Source organism: Rhinopithecus bieti, unplaced genomic scaffold (assembly GCF_001698545.2).
Source record: "Rhinopithecus bieti isolate Rb0 unplaced genomic scaffold, ASM169854v2 scaffold_37857, whole genome shotgun sequence".
NCBI lineage: Eukaryota > Metazoa > Chordata > Mammalia > Primates > Cercopithecidae > Rhinopithecus > Rhinopithecus bieti.
The window spans coordinates 56,937-64,933 of record NW_016816299.1 but is presented as its reverse complement, the minus strand read 5'-3'; the positions used below and the strand labels follow the sequence as shown (position 1 = coordinate 64,933).

Sequence of the window (7,997 nt, the reverse complement as noted above, 5' to 3'; positions counted from 1 at the left end):
CTCCAAGTTCTTCAGCTTTGGGACTTGGACTGGCTTCCTTGCTCCTCAGCTTGCAGATCAACTATTGAGGGACCTTGTGATCATGTGAGTTAATACTTAATAACCTCCCCTTTATATATACCTCTATTCCATTAATTCTGTCCCTCTGGAGAACCTTGACTAATACAGGGAAGAATTGGTTTATGTATAGGGAAGAATGGTAGCATTGACTGGCATTATTGAGTTTGTATTTGACATTTGTGACCACTAGTTAGAAAGGAATTCAGTCATCACTCTTGTATACTTTTTTTTCCCCCTACAATATTCAAACATATAGATCCAGGAAAATAATACAGAAGTAACTTAGTAAAGCCATAATTGGAGTTTTTAAAGGGAAGTAATTTGGAAAACAAAGGTAAATGAGTTAAGGGAACTCATCAAGAACATTAAGTTGTTGATACATTGAAGTTACATGTAGAAGAAGGAAAGGGATTAATAGACTAAAATATAATTAATATGAACACAAAAATAAAATAAATAAATTTTGATAAGTCAGATAATTCTTGGTTAAGACAAAACACAGCACGTGAACTGATAGATGGAGATGGTGAGTAGGGATTGGGATGTTTGAAAATGGGTTTAGATTTTTGTGATGATAAATTACAGTGCCAGACTATAGAAATGGTGGCTGAGGTAAAATTAAAAATAAGAAAAAAGAAGAAGAAAAGAAGAAAAAATCACTGTTGGAGCTAAAGAGTATAAGAACAGGGGGATCAGAGTTTTGGGTGTATCTACCATTTACCTGGATACTGAAACAGTCGACAAAGAATAGGCAGACAAGTGAGGAGGAAGACAATGAGTCAAGTGATGAAAAAAATGGGAGGAGTGGGCTGAGCGTCAGTAGTAACAGCAACTAGGAAGAAGTGGGAAAGTCTGACTGCATATATATCATAGAACTTGAGCTTCTGAGGAAGTACAAAGAAGAGTTTGATCAGCATCAGCACACAAGGAGTACACTGACCTTGCATAAGTGGAGGGTGGCAGAAAAAAAACAGCCTGCATTTGTAAGGTCTTTGGGGAAAATCAGTGTTAATAGGAGCTAGCCAGGTTTCACAGAGTAAGAAGATAAAGGAAACCTGCAGAGAAAAGAGTGGATTGATCACTGCATAAATGCTGCTATTTAAGGTTGAAATATTTACGTAGGGCCATATATTTGGCAAGTAATCTCAACGGTTATTAAATATACTTTATTAAATCCACATTAATCTCTCTTTTTCATTCAAATAAAGGTTCCTCACTATTGATTAAAAATAATTACTTACATAAATAACTAGATAATTTGATTGTTTTCTGAATTACCTAGTCAGTTGAGATAATTTCCAAAAGGAGTTGTTATAAAACAAGTTGGTATTTAGTACAATTCTCATGTAGCACAACCAGAAAGAATTTTGACTGGATGTTTCATGCATGAAAGTAAAATCTAGGCAAGAGAACCAGAATGCTATAACCATACAAGCCATCATATAAGAAAGCCCATCTATTCAGTGTAGAAAACTTGTAATGGAAATACTTTAAATCTGCCCATTTCCAAGCCAACATTCCACTCTGCCCTAAGGAGCCCAGTCTGTTATCATCAGGCTATCCTCTGTAAGTTTATTTCATGTGCTTCCTTTGAATGAAAGTCGTTTTTTTTTTTTTTTTTATTATTATACTATTAAGTTTAGGGTACAATGTGCATAACGTGCAGGTTTGTTACATATGTATATTATGCCATGTTGGTGTGCTGCACCCATAATCATCAGCACCCATCAATTCATCATTTATATCATGTATAACTCCCCAATGCAATCCCTCCCTCGCTCCCCCCTCCCCCATGATAGCCCCAGTGGTGTGATGTTCCCCTTCTTCGAGTCCAAGTGATCTCATTGTTCAGTTCCCCACCTATGAGTGAGAACATGCGGTGTTCGGGTGGTTTCTCTTCTTGTGGATAGTTTTGCTAAGAATGATGGTTTCCAGCTGCATCCATGTCCCTAACAAGGACACAAACTCATCCTTTTTTATGGCTGCATAGTATTCCATGGTGTATATGTTGCCACATTTTCTTTAATCCAGTCTGTCACTCATGGACATTTGGGTTGATTCCAATCTTTGCTATTGTGAATAGTGCCCGCAATAAACATGCCATGTGGCGCATGTGGGTCTTTGTAGTAGAATAATTTATAATCCTTTGGGTATATACCCAGTAGAAAGTCGTTTTTTATTCACCTTCTCCAGTTTTTCTCTTCCCACCATCTATTAAGGCCTCTCTATGACACTGAAGACATGCTATTGCTAAACCTGGTTTTCAATTCTCTTCCACATCCAACTATATAGCTCTTCATTGAGAGGTCAGTTGGCAAAGATGACCACTCCGTTCGTAAAATTCTTTGCTTGGCCTTCAGTAGATCACCCTCTTTTTAATTCTACATCTAGATCTGTGGCTGTTATTCCTTAATCTCTTTTACAAATTCTTCCTCATCTTTATGAACTTAAATGTTGGACTTCCTTCCACTGTTTATTTTCTAAGTCGTCTTGTCTAACCTCTAGTTTTACATACCCTAATATTCATATTATTGTATCTAATAGCTACTCAACATCACCACTTGTTCATACATATAATAGGCAGCTTCAATTTAATATTTTACAAAAAGAATAATTGATATTCTTACAAAATAAATAAATTTTGCCCATCTTATTCCTCTCCTTACCTTAGTAAATAGTAATTCATTTTTTCTAGTTTCTCAGGCAATAAATCTTAATTAAACACCTTGTATCCAATCTACCAATAACTTTTATTATATATATCTATATATTACATACAGAATCCTACCATACTATTTTCTAGTGTTCAGTTTCTAGCCATCGTTACTTCTAACTATTAAAATAATAGTGACATAAAATCCTCAAGAATTTGTTGTCCCTTTATACAACTTTACTTTCAATACAAGGCTTATCACTAAGTCTTGTATCTTACATCTTAGTATCTTATCTCTTACATCTTAGTAACTTGTATCTTACAACTTAGTATTTTGCATCTTAGTATCTTACCTTATCTTACATCTTAGTAACTTATATCTTAGTATCTTACCTTATCTTGATAAGTATCTTGTATTTCAGCAGAGGTCTGAAAGAAGTAAAGCAGCAAGCTATGACTATCTTCACTATATAACCATATCGTTTGTTGTTGTTGTTACCCAGGAGTAAATTATGAGAGCATGGTTTCAAAAGACATTTTTTGAAAAGGTGGTATGTCTCAGAAGGATTCATAGCCAAGGTTCTTATCCCTGGTAAGGATATTCCTTCCTTACTTACTTAGTCATTACTCACTAACTTATTTACTCATTATTCCCTGAATATGGCATATATTGCATCATCATAATCACCGGGTTTTGGAGAACTTGATGCAATGAGTTAGTAAATGCAAAAACACATACAGTTCTTGATTCATATTAACTAAATTGAGTATTGCTATAAGAGCTGTTTTATTTTCATTAAAGCAAATATTTACATATATATTTTGTGAATATAATTGTATTTTAAAGAATGAACAACTGGAATTCAGGATCAGAATTTATAAGATACATTCATCAAAGCTGTCATTGCATTTTATGCTGCCTCACAGCAGGACAGTCAAGTCGAAGAACTACATTTTATTTCTATTGAGTTATTGCTATCATTATATAGTTATCCCCAGGATGACACAATTCCATTATAGCAGCCTTTGTATGACTGGTGTATTCAGTTAATATAACCTCATAAATTTATTAAAAGCCAAAATGAGGGCTCTTGTTTTTCCAGTGTGTTTATCAAACAATGAGTTCATATTGTTGGCTCTAAAATTCTTGCTTTAAAGTAATTAAAAGCAGTACTTTTAATTCACCCAAGGGCAATTGCTACTTATTTATTTATTGTTTTATAATTTACCTTCATTAGTTCAGAGTGACGGGGCTAACTATAGAACAAGTGTCAGGTTATTAGGATGTTATGACTGCTGACCACGTGAACTCACATATTCAATGAAGTGTAAATTTCAACATTTAGATAGTATACCCACTTAAAAGTTATTAACAGAAGTTATATAGACCACAAACAAAAGAAAAGAACACAACTAAATTTGGTCAGACTTATTTTATGCTTATTTTGTTTTCTTACGTTGTTGTTGTTGTTGTTGTTTTTAATTATATATTCTGTGGGTACATGAGCAGGCTTGTTAAATGGATAAACTATGAAGTGATGAAGTTTGGACTCCTAGTGAACACATCAAACAAAATATGAGCATTGTATCAAATAGGTAATTTTTCAACACTCACTCTATGCTCACCCTCCGCTGTTTTGGAATCCCCATTTCTATCATTGTCACCATCATGCCCATGGATACCCATCATTTATTTCTCACACATAAGTGAGAATATACAATATGTATTTGTTTATTCTTTGCTTTTGAGTTATTTCACTTAGGATAATGCCCTCTAGCTCAATAAATGGTGCTGTAAAAGACATAATTTCATTCTTTTTTATGGCTGCATAGTATTCTAGGGTGTATATACTACGTCACACTTTATGCAATTTTTTACTATTGTGAATAGTGTCACAACAAACATACAAGTGTGGGTGTATTTTTTATATAATAATTTATTTCCCTTGGGTAGATCCTCAACAGTGGGGTTGCTAGGTTGAATGCTGGCTCTATTTTTAGTTCTTTGAGAAACTTCCATGTTATTTTTCATAGAGTTTGCACCAATCTACATTTCCAACAACAGTGGATACGTATTTTCTTTCCTCTGCATTCTCATCAATATCTGTTGTTTATTGACTATTAAGTGAAAGTCATTCTGACTGGTAAAAGATGGTATCTCATTGTGCTTTAATTTGGATTTCTCTAATGATTTGTGATATTGAAACTTTTTTAGCATGTTTGTTGACTGGCCACTGTATGTCTTTTGAGAAATGTCTGTTCATGTCCTTTGCCCACTTTTTAATGGGATTATTTGTTTTTACCTTGTAGAGTTGTTTGAGTTGCCTATGGATTCTGGATATTAGTCCTTTGTTGTATGCATGCTTTGCAAATATTTTCTCCCATTTTGTAGGTTGTCTCTTTATACTGGTGATTATTTATTTTGTTATGCAGGAGATTTTTAGTTTAATTAAGTCCCATTTATCCATTTTTGTCTTTGTTGTATTTTCTTTTGAAATCAGTCATAAATTCTTTGCTTAGGTCAATGTTCAGAAGAGTTTCCCTAGGTTTTCCTCCAGGATTTTTATTGTTTTAGGCCTTACATTTAAGTCTTTAATTCATTTTGAGTTAATTTTTGTATAAAATGACAGATCGGAGTCTGCTTCATTCTTCTCCACTCTCACTACCCCTATTAACATAGTCCTGGAAGTCCTAGCCAGAGAAATCAGGCAAGAGACAGAAATAAAACACATCCAAATTGAAAAAAAGAAAGCAAATTATCTCTCTTTGCTGATGGTATGATCTTATATCTAGCAAACCTTAAAGATTCCTCTGAAAGACTACTAGACTTGATCAATGACTTCACTATGGTTTCAGGACATAATACCAGTGAACAAAAATTTAGTAGAGTTGCTCTAAACCAATAACATTTAAGCTGAGATCCAAATCAAGAACTCAATCTCATTTACAATGGCCACAAAAATAAATAAATAAATAAATAAATAAATAAATAAAAATACCTGGGAATACATTTAACTAAAAATGTGAAAGATCTCTGTAAAAGAACTACACTACAATGCACCGATGAAATAAATAATAATGACACAAATAAATGGAGAAATATCCCATGCTCATGGATTGGAAATTCAATATCATTAAAATGTCCATATTGTTCAAAGCAATCTACCCATTCAATGCAATTCCTATCAAATTGCCAACATCAGTTTTCACAGAATTAGGAGTAACCATCCACAAATTCGTATGGAGCCAAAAAAAAAAAAAAAAAAATCCCCAAAGCCAAATTAATTCTAAGCAAAAAGAACAAAGTTAGGGGCATTACATTAATTGAGGTATCATATTACCGTTTTTTCACAAGCACAGATATTATTCAAATTATACTACAAGGCTATAGTTTTGGTCACTACCAAAACAGCATGGTTCGAGGAAAAAATAGATACATAGATAAATGTAACAGAATAGAGAACCCAGAAATAAAGCCGTATCTCTACAACCAACTTATCTGTGGGAAAGATGACAAAAATAAACAAGGGGGAAAGGACACTCTATTCAATATATGGCGTTGGGAAAATTGAATAGTCATATGCATAAGAATGAAGTTGGACCCCTATCTCTCACCGTATTTTAAAATATCTTTTAGGGAAAAAAACCAATCAACCAATAAACTGAGCCTGAAACTGATAACACAGATACATACAGCATCATATTTAAGTAACCAGTCTGAATTATTGTAGTGGAGATGTTTTATTGGTCAAAGTAACTAACCCTTTATTTAGAGTCATCTGATAATATGTCTATATATGTATAAAACCAAATCAAAAAGTCATCTATGAATGTATACCTGTATCTCTGTGTGTCTGTATTATATCTTGGAAGACTAATTTCTTGTTCTGAAATTTAAGCTTTGGCAATCACTAAATAAAGGTCCATCTGAAAGTTAAAATAAATGCACACTCCCTAACTAACTTCAGGAAATTAGGGATGCATTTATATGTATATATTGTTTTGCAAGCTAGATATTAATTTTCAAAAAGTTCATACACAGATATGTGTGAATACAAAAATACTCAAATACTGACTATTGATACTTCATCTTATCTAAATATTAACTAAAGAGAACCATTATTTTGTTCTTTAAACACACATGAGCTAAATACCTACAAATTCCATAATTATAGAGTTTCTGGGCATTCAATAAAAATATGCAAAATATAACATCCAGGTAGATTACAGCATTATATTCATAAAGTGATAAGTGAACTAGGTACTAAAATTAAATTATGTGCTAGGTACTATGGTAAATTTATTACATGTATTATTGATATACAACTGCTACATAATTGATGAAATTAAGTTATGTCCCATAATTTGGAGATGATTTAACTGAATGAGCAATGAAGTAACTCCTCCATTTCATACAGCTTGTAATTGTCAGAGCTGAGATACGAATGACACGGTTTGGCTCTAGATCCAGATGTCTTAACTGCAATATTTTGTTGTACCTCTAGAGACCTACAGACAAAATATTTCCCTAAAAGTTTGTGACAGATTCCATGGTAACTATATAAAAGGACCAGTATTAAAAAGCGGACAAAGCAAGACAAGAAGTCAAATCTACTCTCTTAACTTGAATGAAGCAAGTCAAGAGAGTTTATGTAGGATACCACCCAGTTACTGGATTTTGCAGTGTCCATGAGATAGGTGAATCAGCTGGTCAAGAAGCAGTACCTAAGTAAAGGATTCAGGTATAAAATATTGTAGCATTATGAAAGGATGTCAGGAAGTTCAGTAAGGCTAGAGGATATGATGCTATTCAGGTGGAGGAGGAAAAAGGAGGAGAGAGAAGTCTGAGAAAAAAAGGCAAAATGTTAAACCACTTTATATTCTTTTTCTTTTTTTTTTGTTATTATACATTAAGTTCTAGGGTACATGTGCATAATGTGCAGGTTTGTTACATATGTATACTTGTGCCATGTTGGTGTGCTGCACCCATCAACTCGTCAGCACCCATCAAATTCATCAATTATATCAGGTATAACTCCCAATGTAATCCCTCCCCCCCCCCCCCCCATGATAGGCCCCGGTGTGTGATGTTCCCCTTCCCGAGTCCAAGTGATCTCATTGTTCAGTTCCCACCTATGAGTGAGAACATGCGGTGTTTGGTTTTCTGTTCTTGTGATAGTTTGCTAAGAATGATGGTTTCCAGCTGCATCCATGTCCCTACAAAGGACGCAAACTCATCCTTTTTTATGGCTGCATAGTATTCCATGGTGTATATGTGCCANTT

At 33.9% G+C, this 7,997-nt stretch overlaps 1 pseudogene across 1 annotated transcript in view; it reads right to left on the bottom strand.

Moving 5' to 3' along the window:
• Positions 1-7,519: 7,519 nt before the first annotated feature.
• LOC108517013 (nucleolar and coiled-body phosphoprotein 1 pseudogene) overlaps positions 7,520-7,997 on the bottom strand; it is a 3,849-nt pseudogene continuing 3,371 nt past the window's right edge. Inside the window, exon 2 of the transcript XR_001881980.1 lies at positions 7,520-7,557. The product of XR_001881980.1 is annotated as a nucleolar and coiled-body phosphoprotein 1 pseudogene (transcript). The remainder of the gene's footprint in view (positions 7,558-7,997) is intronic.